The sequence below is a fragment of the Silene latifolia genome, chromosome 6, assembly GCF_048544455.1.
Source record: "Silene latifolia isolate original U9 population chromosome 6, ASM4854445v1, whole genome shotgun sequence".
Taxonomy (NCBI): Eukaryota; Viridiplantae; Streptophyta; class Magnoliopsida; order Caryophyllales; family Caryophyllaceae; genus Silene; species Silene latifolia.
In genome coordinates this window covers 90,752,690-90,771,318 of record NC_133531.1, presented here as the reverse complement: position 1 = coordinate 90,771,318, position 18,629 = coordinate 90,752,690, and the positions used below count along the sequence as shown (strand labels likewise).

The window sequence follows — 18,629 nt, the reverse complement described above, 5'->3', positions numbered from 1 at the left end:
TAAATAGGAGAGGTATTCCTAGGTTTTGGGGATCCCATTTTACGTCCACGTTTACTACATTAAGCCTCAAGCATTATAAGTTTTCTCTCATTAGTTTTCATTTCAAGTTTAAGTTGTTTAAGCATTCCTTAGTTAATCTTTCAACACTTTGTATTTCAAGAGATTCTCAAGCATTTGTTATTCAATCTTTTGGTTATTAGTTGGTTGTTCTTCCATACAAGTCCTCCTTTATAAGGTATTTCTTATTACAAGTTTACAATTTATATCATTGCTTTAGTTATCACATAGTTATCATAGTCAAGTATTTCATATTTATTTAGTTTTGCTCTTTTCATATGTTATATCACCTAATTAGTATAATTCATATAACCATGTTCAACACTTCTTACAATTTAGTTTACATTTTACATCTTAGTATGAGTAGCTAAATTCTCTAGTCTAAAGGCTAGGGGAGCCATGCAAAATCAAACATAAAATATGATTAAATAAAGTTCATAATAATATTGATCAATTGCTTCCATCACATGCTTGCTTTGTTATGCTTAATCTTTGATTATCGGCCGTAGTCGTAGATTAAAACTTGTTTATTCGTTCTAAAGTCGAGAGGCACGGAATTGAATTAGACTAAGCATGTGTGGTAGGACGACCTTGTAACACCCCCATACTCCATTTGTAACACCCCCATACTCCAAGTGCCTTACCAGGACCACTCAGGTATAAGGATACTACCATCTCGGTTGCCCGAGGTACTGAATATCATAAGACAATAAAGAAACGTACTTTTAAAGTAATTATAGATTAAGTGATTACATGTTCAAACCAAAACTAATAAAAGGACTTACAAGGTTCTCATACGGTCTACAGCTAAAACTATCAAAGCTACTAGACTTCGTCTGACACAACGGAAGACTTCTAACTGCCACGTGATGACTCATCCCAGCTACCCCATACGCGTCATATCACACCTGCTCAATAACTGCTCACCACCCCCGAATGGATCACCACAGTTTTTAAAACATTTAAACGGGTCGACTAATCACACAATTCAATACATATATCAACAATAAGATAAACAGACAAATTTGAACCACACACACACACACACCACCAACCAACTCCCATCATCTCAACACTGACTGTCCACTGGACCAGCCCTGCCAGTGGGGGACCGCAGCCGTTCCCACCTAAGCCCCGCTCATCATACCGAGCGATAACCCTGTCCATTAATGTGCACATCCCCTTCCATGGCGGGTTCCACGAAGGGCGAAACTAGGGCGTGAAGTCACTCCCGCAAGTGACCCCACTCAGCCGAGAACGCATCTCGAGAACCATCAACAGCAATCACAACCACAAACACAGTACAATCATTATATCAAACAACCAAGTACAACACATCACCAATATCCCATTATGGGACTAATACTAAGTAGGAAATCCTACCTGTAAAGCAACACAATCATCGGACGATCTAGCAGCTGTCTCAAAACCTCTCCTTTACAAATCCTTCTCCTATCACATAATCACATAATCACAATCTAACCTTAACAAGTCATAAAAACCCCCAATCCCAAAATTAGGGTTTAACCAAACTTAACAAAACATTATAAAAAATTATATTAAAAGCTTACCCTCGACGCAGGGAACTCAACGATACGAATAACGACAAGAACTGACCGTCTGAACTCCGGGAATTGCTAAGGATGCGATTAGGAAGATGAACTGGTTGCTTTCTCTCTTAAACAGGGTTTTAGGTTTTGTAAAAGTGATTTAAAACAATGACGACTATGTTTAAATACCTTAATCGCATAATTAACAAAACCCGAGAAAACTCCCCGTAAAACCGGACACTCGATCGAGTACCCAAGGTACTCGATCGAGTACCCCCTTACTCGATCGAGTACCCCAGCTACTCGATCGAGTACCCAACAGGTCAGAAACTATTTTATCTCGCAACTTACCCTTACTCGACAGAGTAAGGGCTACTCGATAGAGTACCCCAAGACTTATAAATACGGAGTATTACAGACCTAGTCATGGACGAGAGTTTTTCTAGGACCCGGTCTATGGTTGATACTAATTCCGTAAGGTGGGTATCTTTAAGCCTAAGTAATTGACAAGATTATTAGTATCAAGTTTATCATGTTCATATGTTTACCTGTGCATGAGTGACCCGAACCCTTTAGACTATCTTTTATCATATTATTTACATTGCAATTTTCATTAATCATCAACCCAAAAAAACCAAACCCAAATCGTAATCGACCTTGATAAAAATCCACCCATAGCAATTCACGACGTAATTCCCGTTTCCTTGTGTTCGACCCCTATTACTACATTAATTTGTGTCTAGGGAATTTATCTTTGCATAGGTACGCGATAAGCCTATCAAATTTTGGCGCCGTTTCTGGGGAAACGGTTTTATTGCTTATTGAATTGTCGATTTTTATCTTGTTTCTTTGTCTTGGGGAACACTTGTTCCTTGAGACCGTTACTTATCACTTCTTTAGAAATTGTTGTCTTATGCCCAAGTCCTCATGCAAGGGAGAATTGCTTTCACCGGATTCCGATCCCGAGAGAACATTTAGGAGAAGACGACGTTTTTGGAAGGAAGTGAAAGAAGCCACTTCTCCCATACAAGTTGAAAGTTCTAGAAAGTCTTACTTAGACGATCTAGAGGTTCTTGAAGAGGAGGAGGTTTCTTGTTCATCAACTCCACCACCATCACCATCTACTACCAAAAAGATGGTGAAGCTTTCCGATCACTCAAACCCCACCGCGGCCATGCTTCCGGCCGGAATCACAACTACTCAAATCACCGCGCCGGACTTCGAGATCAAACCGGCTTTCATTAGCCTTGTGGAGAGGAAGCAATTTGGAGGAAGTCCTTTGGAGGATCCCAATTTGCATGTGCAAAACGTTTGTGACTATTACTCCGTGATCCGGCAAACGGGCGTCACCCAAGCCCAAATAAGGGAAATACTTTTCCCTTTCTCTTTGAAGGACTAGGCTAAGCTTTGGATCAATAGCCTTGACCGCACCGCCATGGGAATCACCAATTGGGGGACTTTGGCTCTAGCCTTCTATCAAAAGTTTTTTCCACCGGAGAAAACTTAAACTTTGAGGAGCCAAATCACCGGATTCCGTCAACAAACTCTTGAGAGCTTATATGAGGCTTGGGAGAGGTACAAAGAGCTTCAAAGGCAATGCCCACATCATGGGCTAGATGAATGGTTTCTTGCAATAACATTCTATAATGGATGTTGTGCCGAGTCCCGAAGGATTCTTGATTCCGCCAACAATGGGCGGTTTGATCAAATTGACACCGATCTTGCTCATTCCACGATCGAATCCATGGCAATCCATGATGCCCAATATGTCAATTCCCGAGTTGTGCCATCTAAAGGTAAAGAAGAATCCTCTAACAACTCTGTTTTGCTAGCTCAAATTGTTTTGCTCCAACAACAATTAGCGGAAAGGGATGCTAGAGATTCCATTCAACAAGTCAATGCCATGTCTTCAACGAGCCAAATCGTTGTGTGTGAAGGTTGTGGAGGTGCGGGTCACTATGCCGCTCATTGCCAAGCTCCCATTTAAGAGGTAAATGCCTTTCTAGCTTTAAGACATAATGCACAAAATGTTTATCCACCGGGTACATTCTCAAACACATATAACCCGAATTCAAAATTCCACCCAAATATGTCTTATTGAAGCAACAATGTGCTAAATCCTCAACCACAACAAAATGCCTATGTCCCTCAACAACAAAAATATATCCCTCCACCGGGATATCAAAATCAACAAAGGCCCCCGCAAAACAATTTCCAACAAACTCAACCTCCCCAACAAAATGCCCAACAAAATAACCAAGAGGGAGGTAAGCTTGAGGGCTTGATAGTCCGTATGCAAAACGAATTGTTGGCTCAAATCCAAAAGAATGAGCAAACTCAAAATGCCGCAATCAAAATGTTGGAGCAACAAATGGCTCAATTGGCCTCATCTAGCTCTTCAAGGAAATCGGGTAAACTACCCCCTCAAGGTGAGCAACCACATGCTACCCTTAATGCTATCTCCTTAAGAAGTGGTACGAAATATGATGGGCCATCCATGCCCAAAGATGATGAGGAGGTACTTGTTGAGTTGGAGGTCTCTCCGAATGATAAGGCAATTGAAGAAATTCCCAAGAAAGTGGATGACCCACTTGTTGTTGTTGAGAAAGTCAAGGAAGTGGAGGATGCTCCTCCAAAGAAAGATGTTGAAGCAAAGATTCCGGAAAAAGTCAAGGTGCCATTTCCTCATAGATTGGCAAAGCATCAAAAGAATTCCCAATTCGGTAAATTCATGGAAGTTGTGAAGAATCTACAGGTAACCGTTCCTTTTACCGAATTAATCACTCAAATTCCATCTTACACTAAGTTCATGAAAGACATTTTGACTAAGAAGAGGACTTTTGATGAGGTTGAAACGATAGCTCTCACCGCCGAGGTGAGTGCTCTTTTGCAAAACAAGTCCCCTCCTAAGTTAAAAGATCCCGGTAGCTTTTCTATTCCATGCACAATTGGCACCTACCAAATTGATAAAGCTTTATGCGATTTAGGTGCTAGTGTGAGTGTAATACCTTACTCTATTTGTGCTAAGCTTAATATGGGAGTCTTAAAATGCACTAGTGTCACATTGCAAATGGCGGACCGTTCTATAAAACGCCCTTTGGGAGTTTTGGATGATGTTCCCGTTAAGGTTGGTAAGTTTTTCATTCCGGTTGATTTTATTGTTCTTGACATGGCCGAAGATGCCCAAATCCCAATCATTTTGGGAAGACCATTTTTACACACCGCGGGTGCGTTGATTGATGTCAAGAACGGTAAAATTACATTGGAAGTGGGTGACGATAAGGTCACATATAATTTGAATAGTGCCATGAAGAGTCCTATGATAGAAGAGTCTTGTTATTCTATTGACATTTTGGATGTTGTTGACATTGTTATAGAAGACTCTACACCACGATCTTTGTCTAAAGATCCCTTGGAGGCACTCTTGCTTTTAGAATCATTTGCAGGTGATGATGAGATTGGAAATGAAGATATTGATGCTTTGGAGCAAGAATTGGATGGAGAGGAGCTATCATTGGAGGAAAGCTCGCACTTTATAGGCTTGGTTGCTACGCCCCAAGATGTTGAGGTACAAAAACCCGGGCTTAAGCCCCTTCCTTCCAATTTGAGGTATGCTTTTCTTGATAATGAGGGGATGTGTCCGGTAATCGTTAGTGCTAAATTAGATGAGAGTCAATTGGCTAAATTGCTTCATGTCTTAAGGTCTCACAAGAAAGCCATTGGTTATAAACTTGACGATTTAAAAGGCATAAGTCCCGAATTTTGCATGCACCGAATCAATCTTGAGGAAGATCATAAACCATGTGTCCAAGGTCAAAGACGACTAAATCCTAACATGCAAGAAGTGGTCAAAAAGGAAGTGCTTAAATTGTTAGATGCGGGAATTATCTATGCGATTTCCGATTCTAAATGGGTGAGTCCGGTCCAAGTGGTTCCTAAGAAAGGAGGAACCACCGTAGTAAAAAATGATAAAAATGAGTTAATTCCAACTAGAATTGTGACGGGTTGGAGAATGTGCATTGACTATAGGAGGCTAAATATAGCCACCAAGAAAGACCACTACCCATTACCCTTTATTGACCAAATGTTGGAAAGGTTGGCATGTCACAAATACTTTTGCTACCTAGATGGTTATTCCGGGTTCTTTCAAATACCCATTCACCCGGATGACCAAGAGAAGACCACGTTTACATGTCCCTATGGTACATTTGCCTACCGTAGAATGCCGTTTGGTCTTTGTAATGCCCCCGCCACTTTCCAACGTTGCATGATAAGCATCTTTTCCGACTACATTGAGTCTATCATGGAGGTGTTTATGGATGATTTTAGTGTATATGGTTCTTCTTTTGATGCTTGTTTGACTAACTTGTCCAAAGTTTTGAAGCGTTGTGAAGAAGTTGATTTGGTGTTGAATTGGGAAAAGTGCCACTTCATGGTAAATGAAGGAGTGGTGCTTGGTCATCTTGTTTCGGAAAGAGGAATTGAAGTGGACCGTGCTAAGGTCCAAGTTATTGAGCAACTACCCCCACCGGTAAATGTGAAGAGTGTAAGGAGTTTCTTGGGCCATGCGGGTTTCTACCGTCGTTTTATCAAAGATTTTTCTAAGATTGCCAAACCCCTTACGGAGCTTCTTTTAAAAGATGCTCCCTTTGTGTTTACTAATGATTGTCTTGAGTCTTTTAATAGGATCAAGAAGGCTTTGATTTCCGCACCTATCATCCAATCACCGGATTGGAACTTGCCATTCGAGCTCATGTGTGATGCAAGTGACTATGCGGTAGGTGCCGTGCTAGGACAAAGAAAGGACAAGGTTCTCCATGCTATCTACTACGCTAGCAAAACCTTAGATGCGGCTCAAATCAATTATGCCACGACGGAGAAAGAGCTACTTGCCATTGTCTATGCCTTAGACAAATTCCGCTCTTACTTGATTGGTTCCAAAGTCATTGTTCATACCGATCATGCCGCATTGAAGCATCTCCTAGCCAAACAAGAAGCTAAGCCAAGGTTGATAAGATGGATCTTGCTTTTTCAAGAATTTGATCTTGAGATTAAAGACAAGAAGGGGGCCGAAAATGTTGTTGCCGATCACTTATCCCGTTTGAGGTTCAAAGATGGAGGTATTGAGTTACCTATTGATGATTCCTTCGCCAATTATGTTCTAATGATGTTGGAAGCCAATACTCCTTGGTATGCCGACATAGCCAACTACCTAGTTGGAAGAGAATTGCCACCCAACCTTTCATATCAACAAAGGAAGAAGTTCTTACATGATGCCAAGTTCTTCCTATGGAATGATCCACATTTGTTCAAACATTGCTCCGATGGGCTATTCCGGAGATGTATCCCACAATGGGATGTGAAAGGGGTCCTAGAAGGATGCCATTCTTCTCCTTATGGTGGTCATCATGGACCATTCAAGACCGTTGCAAAGGTGTTGCAATCCGGCTTCTATTGGCCAACTATGTTCCAAGATGCCAAAGATTTCGTGATGGCTTGTGATGCTTGCCAAAGGACGGGTTCCATATCAAGAAGACACGAGATGCCTCTAAATGGAATCTTGGAAGTTGAGGTGTTCGATGTTTGGGGCATAGATTATCAAGGACCGTTTCCTTCCTCAAAAGGGAATCGGTATATTTTGGTTGCCGTTGATTATGTCTCTAAATGGGTAGAGGCAATTGCTACTCCTACCAATGATGCCCGCAATGTGATTAAATTTTTCTAGAAGATCATATTCCCGAGGTTCGGTGTTCCAAGAGCAATCATTAGTGATCGTGGTACTCACTTCGGTGAGAAACAACTTGATTCTTTGTTGGAAAAATATGGAGTTTATCATAGAAGAGGCTTGGCTTATCATCCACAAACTAGTGGCCAAGTAGAGGTTTCCAACCGTGAGATCAAATCCATACTTGAGAAAGTTGTTGCCAAATCACGAAAGGATTGGAGTATGAAGCTCGATGATACCTTATGGGCCTACCGTACCGCGTTTAAGACACCTATTGGTACCTCACCGTATAGGTTGGTCTATGGAAAGGCGTGTCATCTTCCCGTTGAGATGGAACAAAAGGCCTTTTGGGCAATTAAGGAGCTTAACATGGACCCGAAGTTGAGTGGAGAGAAGCGGTTGTTGCAACTCAATGAGCTCGATGAATTCCATTTGCAAGCTTATGAGAGCTCCCGTATCTACAAGGAGAAAACAAAGAGATGGCATGATAAGAAGATCTTGAACAAGGAATTTCAAATTGGCGATAAGGTCTTGCTTTTCAATTCCTGATACAAGCTATTTCCGGGAAAGTTACGATCACGGTGGTCCGGTCCATATACCGTCACAAATGTCAACAAGTTCGGTTCCGTTGAAGTGATAACCACCAAGGGCGAAAAATTCAAGGCAAACGGTCATCGTTTGAAGCTCTACCATGAGAATGTGATCGTCGGTGTGATAGAGGAAATGACTGTTCAACCTCTACCAAAGAAAGCTTAAACCGACTCAAGCTTTTTCGTCGTGCGGGACGTTAAACCAGCGCTTCTTGGGAGGCAACCCAAGCTTTTTATTGCTTTTGTTTATTTTCATTTTTAATTTTCTGCAATTTAATTGTTTTTCGTAGATTAGTAATAAAATACTCAACTTAACGATTTTTCTTTTGTGATTTCTAGGTGAAAATGAAGAAAGGAGAAAATGGAGTGCACTTGACACGCAACCCCATGCAAAAACCCCGTTCGGGGACGTGGTTTTCAAATAAACTAAGAAAACAATTCCACTTCGCAAGGGAAGAAGTCAACGCGGATAAGCAGTCAACCCCGATCGGGGTTGGTGGCCCCGATCAGTGTCGTGGTACCGTAGCTGTTTTTTGGTATTTGCGGGTATGTAAAAAAAAAGAGCAAGATTCTATCATAACAAAGCAAACCCGACGGTACTACTCCTCCCCTTTCTCCATCTTTTTCTTCATTCTTCTACCTCAAATCACAAGGAAACTTCATTTTCTTCATTGATTTGCAAGCTTTATTTATCCATTAACATCATCTTGGTAAGATCTCTTCTCTTTTCTCTTTAAATTCATCTATTACAATCAATTAATTGGATTATGCAAACCCTAAATCCGTTTGGGGGAATTCGATTTTGTACTTTATAGTGCTAGAAATTGGTTGTAGAATGATTATTACATGTTTGTAGTGTGAACTAGTTCACTAATTCATACTATTATGCCTATTAGGATGAATTTTGGTTTACCTTAAGATGAATTTTGTCTTAAAATTTCAGAAATATGGCACCACGAAAAGCTCCTTCACAAGGTGCTTCTAAGAGAAGGAGAGGTGAGGCGGAGCCTTCAAATGCAGCGGAGGATGTCCCAATGGAGGAAGTCCCACAATGGCATGACCCGGAATATCCCAATGTGATTTTCAATTAACTAGCTCAATACAACAATTGGTTTATTCTGAAAAGCAAAGGTATGGAACCAACGAAATTCATTAACCAAGCATCTTTAAACAATATTGGAATAGAGAAAAATGTTAAAGCCTTGTTTAAAAATCTTGGCATGAAATCTTGTTATACCATGAATTATAAGACCTTCCCCGAACTCACCCTTGAGTTCTTGAGCTCTTTTGAGTTTCATAGGTCTAGGAAACCCGGTTTCATTCTTTTTGTTACCTTTCGCTTATTCAATGATGACCATAAGATGGACTTAGCGGATTTCGCCGCTACCTTTGATTTGCCTCACAAGTTTCCAACCGAATCACCCGATGATTATAACCCCATTTTAACTTGGGATGCCATTTCTCACTTGCCTTTTCCGGGTTTTGATCATACACCACATCAATTTATTCATTATCCCGAAATAAGGATTTGGCAAAGGTTTATGGGATGGACCTTTTTTGGTAGAAATGAACCTCACTCGGTGAGGAAGATTGAGTTAGAAATCTTGGGTGCTTTCTTGAATGTTAATTGTGATGAGAAGTGGGGAATCAATATCCCCTACCACTTTGCGGTCCACTTGACCAAACAAACTAACACCAAGAATAGTTGCATTGTCTTAGGTGGTTTGGTCACTAAAATTGCTCACCATTTGTGTAGGTTCAACCAAGAGACTACCGGTTTGAGACCATTGCTTGAGTCTAGGTCTAAGGGAGTTGGTCTTGATTATGAGTATTTTCTTTCTTGTAATTGGTTTAGAGATTCTCATCCCAACATGATTTGGAAGATAGGTAGACAAGACTCCATTCGTCTACCCGAGGAAAAGAAAGAAATAAAGGCTTTGATTCATACTAGGCCTCGTCGTGGAAGTGACCCCTTTGTTAGACCGACCTACCATTTTCCCCTTAGAGGTGAGTCAACTACCACCGTTGAGAGACGTGTGGGAGGTCAATCCTCCCAAGCACGTCATTCCACCTCTAGCATTGAGTCACCATCTAGCATAGAAATGATGAACATGATGCGAGAAATGAACTTAGGTGTTAATCAAATTCGTGATGACCAACGACTTGCATTACATCCTATTTATGATCATTTTGCTAGGCAAGGAGTTATCCAACCCGAGGGGCCACACCCTTCATTTTATACTTATCCTCCGGGTGGATTTCCTCCTCCATCTCCTATTCCCCCCCCCCCCCCTCCTAACAATGATGCAGGTACATTTGCTCAATATGAGCCCGGCCCGGACTTTTGTGGTTCGGATTATGGGGTTGAGGCATTTCAAGGAGGCTATGGAGGCTATGGAGGCTATGGTGGATATGGAGGCTATGGTGGCTATGGTGGGATTAGTAGTTATGGTGAAGGTCTTGGTCGTGGCCAAGATATTGGTGAGTATGTCACTCCTCTTCAAGGGGATGACTCAAGTGGAAGTGGCCAACAAGGAGAATCAAGTGGTAGTGGAAAGCAGAAGAAGAAAGGGAGAAAGGGGTTCAATTTTTGGCCCTTTTCTTAGTTGATCAATGAAGAAATCCCACGAATTCATGCTAGCTTGGGGGGGCTAGCAAGTTGAGTAAGTTTTTAATTGCTTTGCATATTAGTTTAGATCTTGCAACCCATTAAACATAACCTCTAGTCCTTCCTGTTTTGTGCTTTGAGCCATTTTTATGGTTTGATTGGGTGATTTGGATAGTTGGCACATTGAGGACAATGTGATGTTTAGCTTGGGGGGGGGATTGCATTTGCATATAGTGTAGTTTGCATGTAGTGTAGGAAATTTGAAAATTTTTGAGAGAAATGTTTGCTTTGTGCTTGCTTGTTGCCTACTTTCCTCTTTGCTTATCCTAACAATAGCTTGTTGCTAATGATTTATTCTTTAATGATGGGATATTAGCTACATGGGGATGTCTTGACATAGTAGGTGGGAGATGGAGAATGAACCGAATAGGCTTGATCTTGACTTTTGGCAAGCTACAAAATTGGTAAGGTAGAACCTCCTTTAAGGCCATTTCATCTTTATTTGGTCTCACTTAGGTGAGTGTAGGTATCTCCTTATAATGTGTGTTACATCAAAACGCACAAGTATGGTCTTCATGTCATTTCTTGGTAAGCATGCATTCATTTGTTTTAGCATTTTGGAGCCATTCACATGATATTTTAGCCTTTTTGACCCCTTCACAAAATTTATCCTTAGCTACATCATTGAAATTGCCTACCCTTGTTGAGCTAGTAGCTTAGTTGGATAGTGTTTGGGTGCTCATTGGGATATATTTTGGGTTTTTGAAGTCATGTGAGCTTGGTCTTAATGCTAAAAAAAACAGAGAAAATAGAGAAATGAGAAAAAATTGAAAAATTGGAAAATGAAAAAAAAATGAAGAAAGAAAAAAATGAATGAATGAGAAAAAGCATGAAAGAAAAAGAAGTATGAATTGAAAAGAAAAGAAAAAGAAGAAGAAGAAAGGATATGAGAAATTCTCAAGCATTATTCGTCATATTTTGGAGAAATTTCTTATGGTTTGAATTGCAAAATTGGGTTAGAATTGGGATTGAGCATCCTTACATTTTGGTAGTTGCTAGCTTGACTTAGCTTCACATTACCATAATTCTTTTGTTTCCCCTTCTTACCCATGTTTATTTGCCTTCTTCCTACCCATTTGGCTTCTTTATCATGCTTACATGTGATTATCTTTGCTTGCTAGTTTTGACATGTTTACCATATTAGATTGCGGGCACATTGTTGTAAGTTGAGGATAGTTGAGTGTTCATTCACAAAAATTGTCCTTTCACATATAAAAGAGTTTGAGTGTCCCGTGAGAGTCCATAAGTCAAAAGATCATGCAAGAGCTTAAAGGTTCATTCAAAGTTTTCTATGCTACGCCGTCGTGTAAATCTCATCCATGTCTTGCTTTATTCCTTGCCCATGTTGTTTCGGGTTTTTAAATCGTTATGCTTAGCTTGTTTAGGATATAGCAATTGATGGGATTTGGTTTCTTGCTTGAGGACAAGCAAGGGTTTAGCTTGGGGGAGTATTATATGTTCATTTTATATATACTTTTACCCCTCATTTTAGCTCGGCGTCTATTGATTATCATACTTTAATTAGTATATTTTTGAGCTAATTTTGTGTTCTAGGTGTATTGTTGTGTTTGTTACGGTTTTGTAGGTATCTAAGCATTTAGAGGCTTTTTCCTATGATTTTGTACACCAAGTTCATTAAGCAAAACAAGGCCAAATATTGGACTAAGTGTGTGAAGATTTCTTGGGTTTTGCATGAAGATTAGTGGATTGAAGTAAGGAATTACAAATGAAGCCAAATGCAAAGTCAAGCCCAAAATGAAGGTCCATATCAAGGTTGCAAGCATTGTATGCCAAGAGAGCTTAGGATGCTAGGAATTTAGAACATTAACCGGGTGATTAATCGCACATTTAATCACCAACATTGGATACCTCAGCAATTAAGGGGAGAGTTAAGGCAAAATACCGGGGAACACACGGCCCCGATCGGGGCCGCCCAACCCCGATCGGGGTTGCATGCTCGTTGGTTCTTACGTTTTTCTCCTCCTCTCCTATAAATAGGAGAGGTATTCCTAGGTTTTGGGGATCCCATTTTACGTCCAAGTTTACTACATTAAGCCTCAAGCATTATAAGTTTTCTCTCATTAGTTTTCATTTCAAGTTTAAGTTGTTTAAGCATTCCTTAGTTAATCTTTCAACACTTTGTATTTCAAGAGATTCTGAAGCATTTGTTATTCAATCTTTTGGTTATTAGTTGGTTGTTCTTCCATACAAGTCCTCCTTTATAAGGTATTTCTTATTACAAGTTTACAATTTATATCATTGCTTTAGTTATCACATAGTTATCATAGTCAAGTATTTCATATTTATTTAGTTTTGCTCTTTTCATATGTTATATCACCTAATTAGTTTAATTCATATAACCATGTTCAACACTCCTTACAATTTAGTTTACATTTTACATCTTAGTATGAGTAGCTAAATTCTCTAGTCTAAAGGCTAGGGGAACCATGCAAAATCAAACATAAAATATGATTAAATAAAGTTCATAATAATATTGATCAATTGCTTCCATCACATGCTTGCTTTGTTATGCTTAATCTTTGATTATCGGTCGTAGTCGTAGATTAAAACTTGTTTATTCGTTCTAAAGTCGAGAGGCACGGAATTGAATTAGACTAAGCATGTGTGATAGGACGACCTAGTCATGGACGAGAGTTTTTCTAGGACCCGGTCTATGGTTGATACTAATGCCGTAAGGTGGGTATCTTTAAGCCTAAGTAATTGACAAGATTATTAGTATCAAGTTTATCATGTTCATATGTTTACCTTTACATGAGTGACCCGAACCCTTTAGACTATCTTTTATCATATTATTTACATTGCAATTTTCATTAATCATCAACCCAAACAAACCAAACCCAAATCGTAATCGACCTTGATAAAAATCCACCCATAGCAATTCACGACGTAATTCCCGTTTCCTTGTGTTCGACCCCTATTACTACATTAATTTGTGTCTAGGGAATTTATCTTTGCATAGGTACGCGATAAGCCTATCATTGGTCCCGTTCCACTGTTATTTCTTAGTTGCATTCATATTTGCTTGGGGACAAGCAAAGGTTTGGTTTGGGGAGATTTGATGCGTGTCTTTTATATAAGGTTTTTACCTCATTTTTACACGCATTTCTGTACTATTTATGTAGCATCTAGCTACAAATACCCCCGAATATTCTACTTTGGTTCGTTTTATATAATTTGCAGGAATTAACCAAAGAGGAGCTGAATCGAGCCTAATTTGTCCCAATTGCATGCATTCATGAAGAATAAGGATCCGGATCTTGGAATCTAACATTTTGGAGACGCGTGAGCTGGTTTCGGAAGGCGTTTCAAAGTCTAGCGTGCCTAAATAGCTCGATCGAGTGGTTTTCTACTCGATCGAATGCTTTATTTGATCAAGGTTGCTCGATCGAGCAGTTCAAGAAGCTAGTAGAGGAGACAAAACAAGAAGTGCTCGATCGAGTAGTTTATTTCTACTCGATCGAGAGGATTGGTGCATAGTTGCTCGATCGAGTGGTTTATTTCCACTCGATCGAGTAGTTTGTCCTGCTTTAGTTATTTTCCGCCTAATTATTTTATGGGCTGTTGTAATTAGTCCATAGATTAGGTTTAGGATGAATTTTTCGTATAAGACAGAGTAGAGGGACTACGTTACGGTTTCCTCTCTTCGTTCGTTCATTTTTTTTACTCCGTACCTTGCTACTGTTCATTGGATTTTGTTTTTCTTCATATACTTTTGCTACTCGGATTCAGATTGTATTGGGACTATTATTCTTCTTTAATCCTTTGATCCTTTTTATCGCTTTAATTCCTTCTCTCTTTGATTGTTATCATAATTGCTTTAATTCGATCTTTATTAGTTCTGTCATTATGTTTAGTTTCAATTATTTATTTGTTGTTATTGTTAATTCGATGATAATGAGTAGCTAATTTTCTTCTGCTAAAACTATAGGGGATCCATAATTATGAGGGAATATTAATCGATTTATTGGGTTAATGCTGGTATAATCTTTGTTGTTAAATGCTGCAAATAACTGTATCTGTCTAATTGAGTCGACGCGATTAGACATTTATATCTTAGTGACCCTTGACCTGGACCGAAAGGTTGGAAAAGGCGAGACTCGTAGCGAACAATAGGGTATTGTAGTTAGGGCGAAAGCTAAGCTATTTACGCTTTAGTGCGAATTGGGACCGAAAGGAGATATTCACTGCTCCTTAGATCGTATTTGCATTGACCTGAGACCTAGATTACTTGTCCGGATGATTATGGTGAACTGTCTATCTTAGCTGTTTTTCTCTCCTTGGTTAATCTTTATTCTCTTATTCTCTCTTCCTTATCCTCTTATTAGTTTAGATTATCACGATTAAACCCCCCCCCCCCCCCCCCAATTTGGTTACCTTGACGAACTTAGATTAAGCTGACAATTTCCTACCTCTCTGTGGATTCGACCCGACTTCCCTAGCTATATTAGTTAGAGCCAGTTGGTATTTTTGACAGGTACGTGATAAACGTGTCATAATCTTTCCTATTATGCTAGGACTTATGAGAAGTACTAGGCTATTCATCTTGACAATTGTTGCAAGCATCTACGAAACGCATACCTAGTGCATTGTATGTGGGTGGAGTACTTGACCAGTACAAGTTATATCATTCACCACAAATTCGTTCGTTATGCAATAATCGACAAAGAAGTTCTTTCAAGATAAAGAACCGAAACCGAGGTTGGGAACCTGGATGTGTACTTGATAAGGTTCATGCTATGAGAAGATAACATGAACGTAAAGGAAAATGCGATTATAAGAAGTTTGAACTCATGGACACATGGTATGTTAAACTTCTATTGCAATTAACAAGTGTTTACACACTTACGATATGCATCACAAGGTTGTAATATAGTATTGACCACCCGAGTGTGATGTCGACATTTGTCGTTTGAGTTATTATTATTAACTCACCTTATACTTTGTTATATCCAAACGGGTTGTAGAGACAATTGAACCCCGTTAAAGTGAACACGGATTAGCATTGTATTTGCCCATAGTTACTTACATGAGGTGACGTCTCGAAGTGACTAGAGTGTGATGCGATTGATGGCAAGTTCAAGTGCCATGGAGTCATATGAGAATGACTAGTCGATCACATAGGCAGATCACAGGAACATTTTGTCGGGCCTTATGACCGCTTATAGAGTTCTGGCAAATTTATATAGCCTGGTCGTGGCGAGAGCTACTATAGTATTCTAATGAGTCGATTCTTTTGACTAAAGACTATTCGCCTAAGATGGCACATTTTCAGATTAACTTTGATTTGTTTTACTACGATCTTCGTAAATGGGGTCAAATGGGCATATTTTGGGTTATAATGGCTGTGGCTAGTCGAAGGGAATGAGTGCGATAGGAATTGTCCACCCCTAGTCAGGGTTATAACAATATCTCAGGGCCACTCGAGGAGTAATGAACTGGAAATGCGTGGCCACGCTCGGAATGTATCCATGGTGGATTAATCCGGTCAATCAGTTATTCTCCAGATCGAGGAAACCACTCTCGATATGATCACTTGCAAGTACGATCTGAAAGACACCTTGTGGGAGATAGTAATAGGACAAGAGAATTGGTGACGCGCACTTGTCGAGGACAAGTGGGAGATTGTTGGAATATGTGTCCTCCGACAATAATGCGATCACAACTGATGATCATGATGATCACATGTTTAAGTCTCATTTTAAAGAATACAATTGGGAAGTAATATTTTACTGTCAACAGGTCCACACATATCGGTAATGATTGGCTTACTAGAGTTTGACATTACTGTCGTGAGACGGTGGTGACCAGTTGATCCCCTTAGGTCATACCTAAAGGGTAACACTCTTAATTGATCATTAAATTGATCATATGACGATACGGGTCAATTAAATTTCTTAAAAAAAATTGACGGTCGATTTTGGAAGTAAAATTTACGTATCTCATTATAATCTGATTAAATAATATACGGTCCAAGTAATCGAATTGTTTCATTACTTAGATGAAATTATTGTTTAAAGAAACAATTGAAATTGAATGAATTATTATAAATACAAGTTATTGTGATTTATAACTGGTAAAATATTTTGGTACAAGTAATTATGAATTACTAAGTCGGTTTTTGTATATGACGTATTTTTATTAATACGTTGATTTTTAATATGTTAAAAATACATAACAATTTTCTGTGACATATGACATGTGACATATGACAAATTGACAATTTGACAAAGATAAAATGGAGTCCATTTTATCCATGTATACCGAAATTAAGGGGAGGATTAGGCATATATTGTGTTGATTATGTTAGTGGTAAACATAATCATTTCCTACTAAACTAGCCATGCAAAACCTAGTGGTCATTGTGAAGACAAACTAGTGCATACATTGGTTCTTTCTCTTCCTCCTTACCCGGTTTTTCATAGGAGCAAAGCCAAGGGTTTTTGCCTTATAATTTATCATATGCACTACATTAAACATCAGTGCATTAGCTCATTTTTACATTCATTCATCTAAAAATAAGAATTTTAGAGAGATAAAAAGCTTTCTTTTTCTTCCTCCTCTCAACCGAAATATAGAGAGACAAAATAATATTTTTGGGTCAATTTTTATGCTAAATTAGTATTATTCTAGTAATAATAATATTAATATTATTATGATTGTTATTTTGGGTATAATACTTTTGGGAGGGATTCTCTTCTTGAATCCTAGTTCATCCATTAAGGAGAGCTCAAGAACAAGAGAGTAGGAGAACTCTCTTGTGCCCTTAAGATCCGAAAAAGCAATGTAAGATGATGATTTCTTCTTTAATTACATTTTGTTTGCATGCATAAGTTCACCATTTAATTTTATGACTAAATTAAAATCCTATATAATATGAATATGTTGAGTATAGAGATATAGATTTTTAACAGGAAGAAGAAAGGAAGCAGGAACTGCGGCAGCCTCAGGAAGAGGCGCAGCAGGTGCTGCGTCCCTTCGAAGAGGCGCAACAGTTGCTGCGTCCTTTCTCGACCTTTGTCTTCTGATAATCCGTAAAAAGGGTTTAAAATAAGGTTTTGTAAATCGGTTTTAAGTGTGTTTTCGACGTAAATCTTACAATAATGATTACAAAAATAAATAACAATAAATAAAAGAAGGATTGACACCCTCAGACTTACATGTTTGACGAAAAAAGATTGACTAAGTTAACGTTTAGTGATTGTTCGACTCTAATGTACGACGAAAGTGCCCTCTAAGAGGAAAACGAATAAGATTGATTAAGGTTGATTGATGTGGAGTTGGTCGAATTGGTCGGTCATGCAAAACGAGCCTGGTACTCAGAAAGATCCGAGCTTACGTGGTCGAAAGTTCAAGCACGTAGACGCCAAAAAGTAAGAACGTGGTCTAGAATGCAAAGGGAGAAGAGAAGGGCGGACACTCGCGTGAGAAATATGTGAGACCGAAGGTCTCTATTTATACTAATCACACGACGGAAATTAGGGTTTCGGAGAAACTTTGGAAGTGAAACTCGAAAAGATACGAAAAATACACAGAAAAGGACTGAGGAAGAGGCGCAACAAGCACTGCGTCGCTTGGAAGAGGTGCAGCACCTGCTGCGTCTTTTCCTCAGTGGTTTCCTCCTGCGGAAGAAAGATTTCCGCGTTTCTATTATGGAATAGCGGATTGATCTTATTTCCTTAATATTTTATATGATAATTTCGGGATATATTTTACCAAAGATTTAAAAAATTGGAAATATGGAATAGAAATATCCGGAACATTCCAGAACATTCTGACTCGGCATTTTAAACGGTTATTAGAAAATGAAGACGGTTTTTTACCCGGACTCCAAATGTACTCTAATTACTGTCAAAACGACCGTATCGGCGCATAGATGACGACTATGGGGTAGACACAAGTGTTTGAGCTATCACTTGACAATAAACTTACGAACTGTCATAAATCGTTCCGCGTACCAAACATGCGGCCCAATCATCACCGGGTGGTTTGCGGGAGGCGTAGAAATGAGGTATCTACAG

The 18,629-nt window shown here is 39.2% G+C and overlaps 1 non-coding gene across 1 annotated transcript; it reads right to left on the bottom strand.

Annotated features, from left to right (window-relative positions):
• Window positions 1–3,114: 3,114 nt before the first annotated feature.
• On the bottom strand, window positions 3,115–3,221 carry LOC141589367 (small nucleolar RNA R71). The gene has a single exon (XR_012520309.1). It is a non-coding gene; the product is annotated as a small nucleolar RNA R71 (small nucleolar RNA).
• Window positions 3,222–18,629: the final 15,408 nt, after the last annotated feature.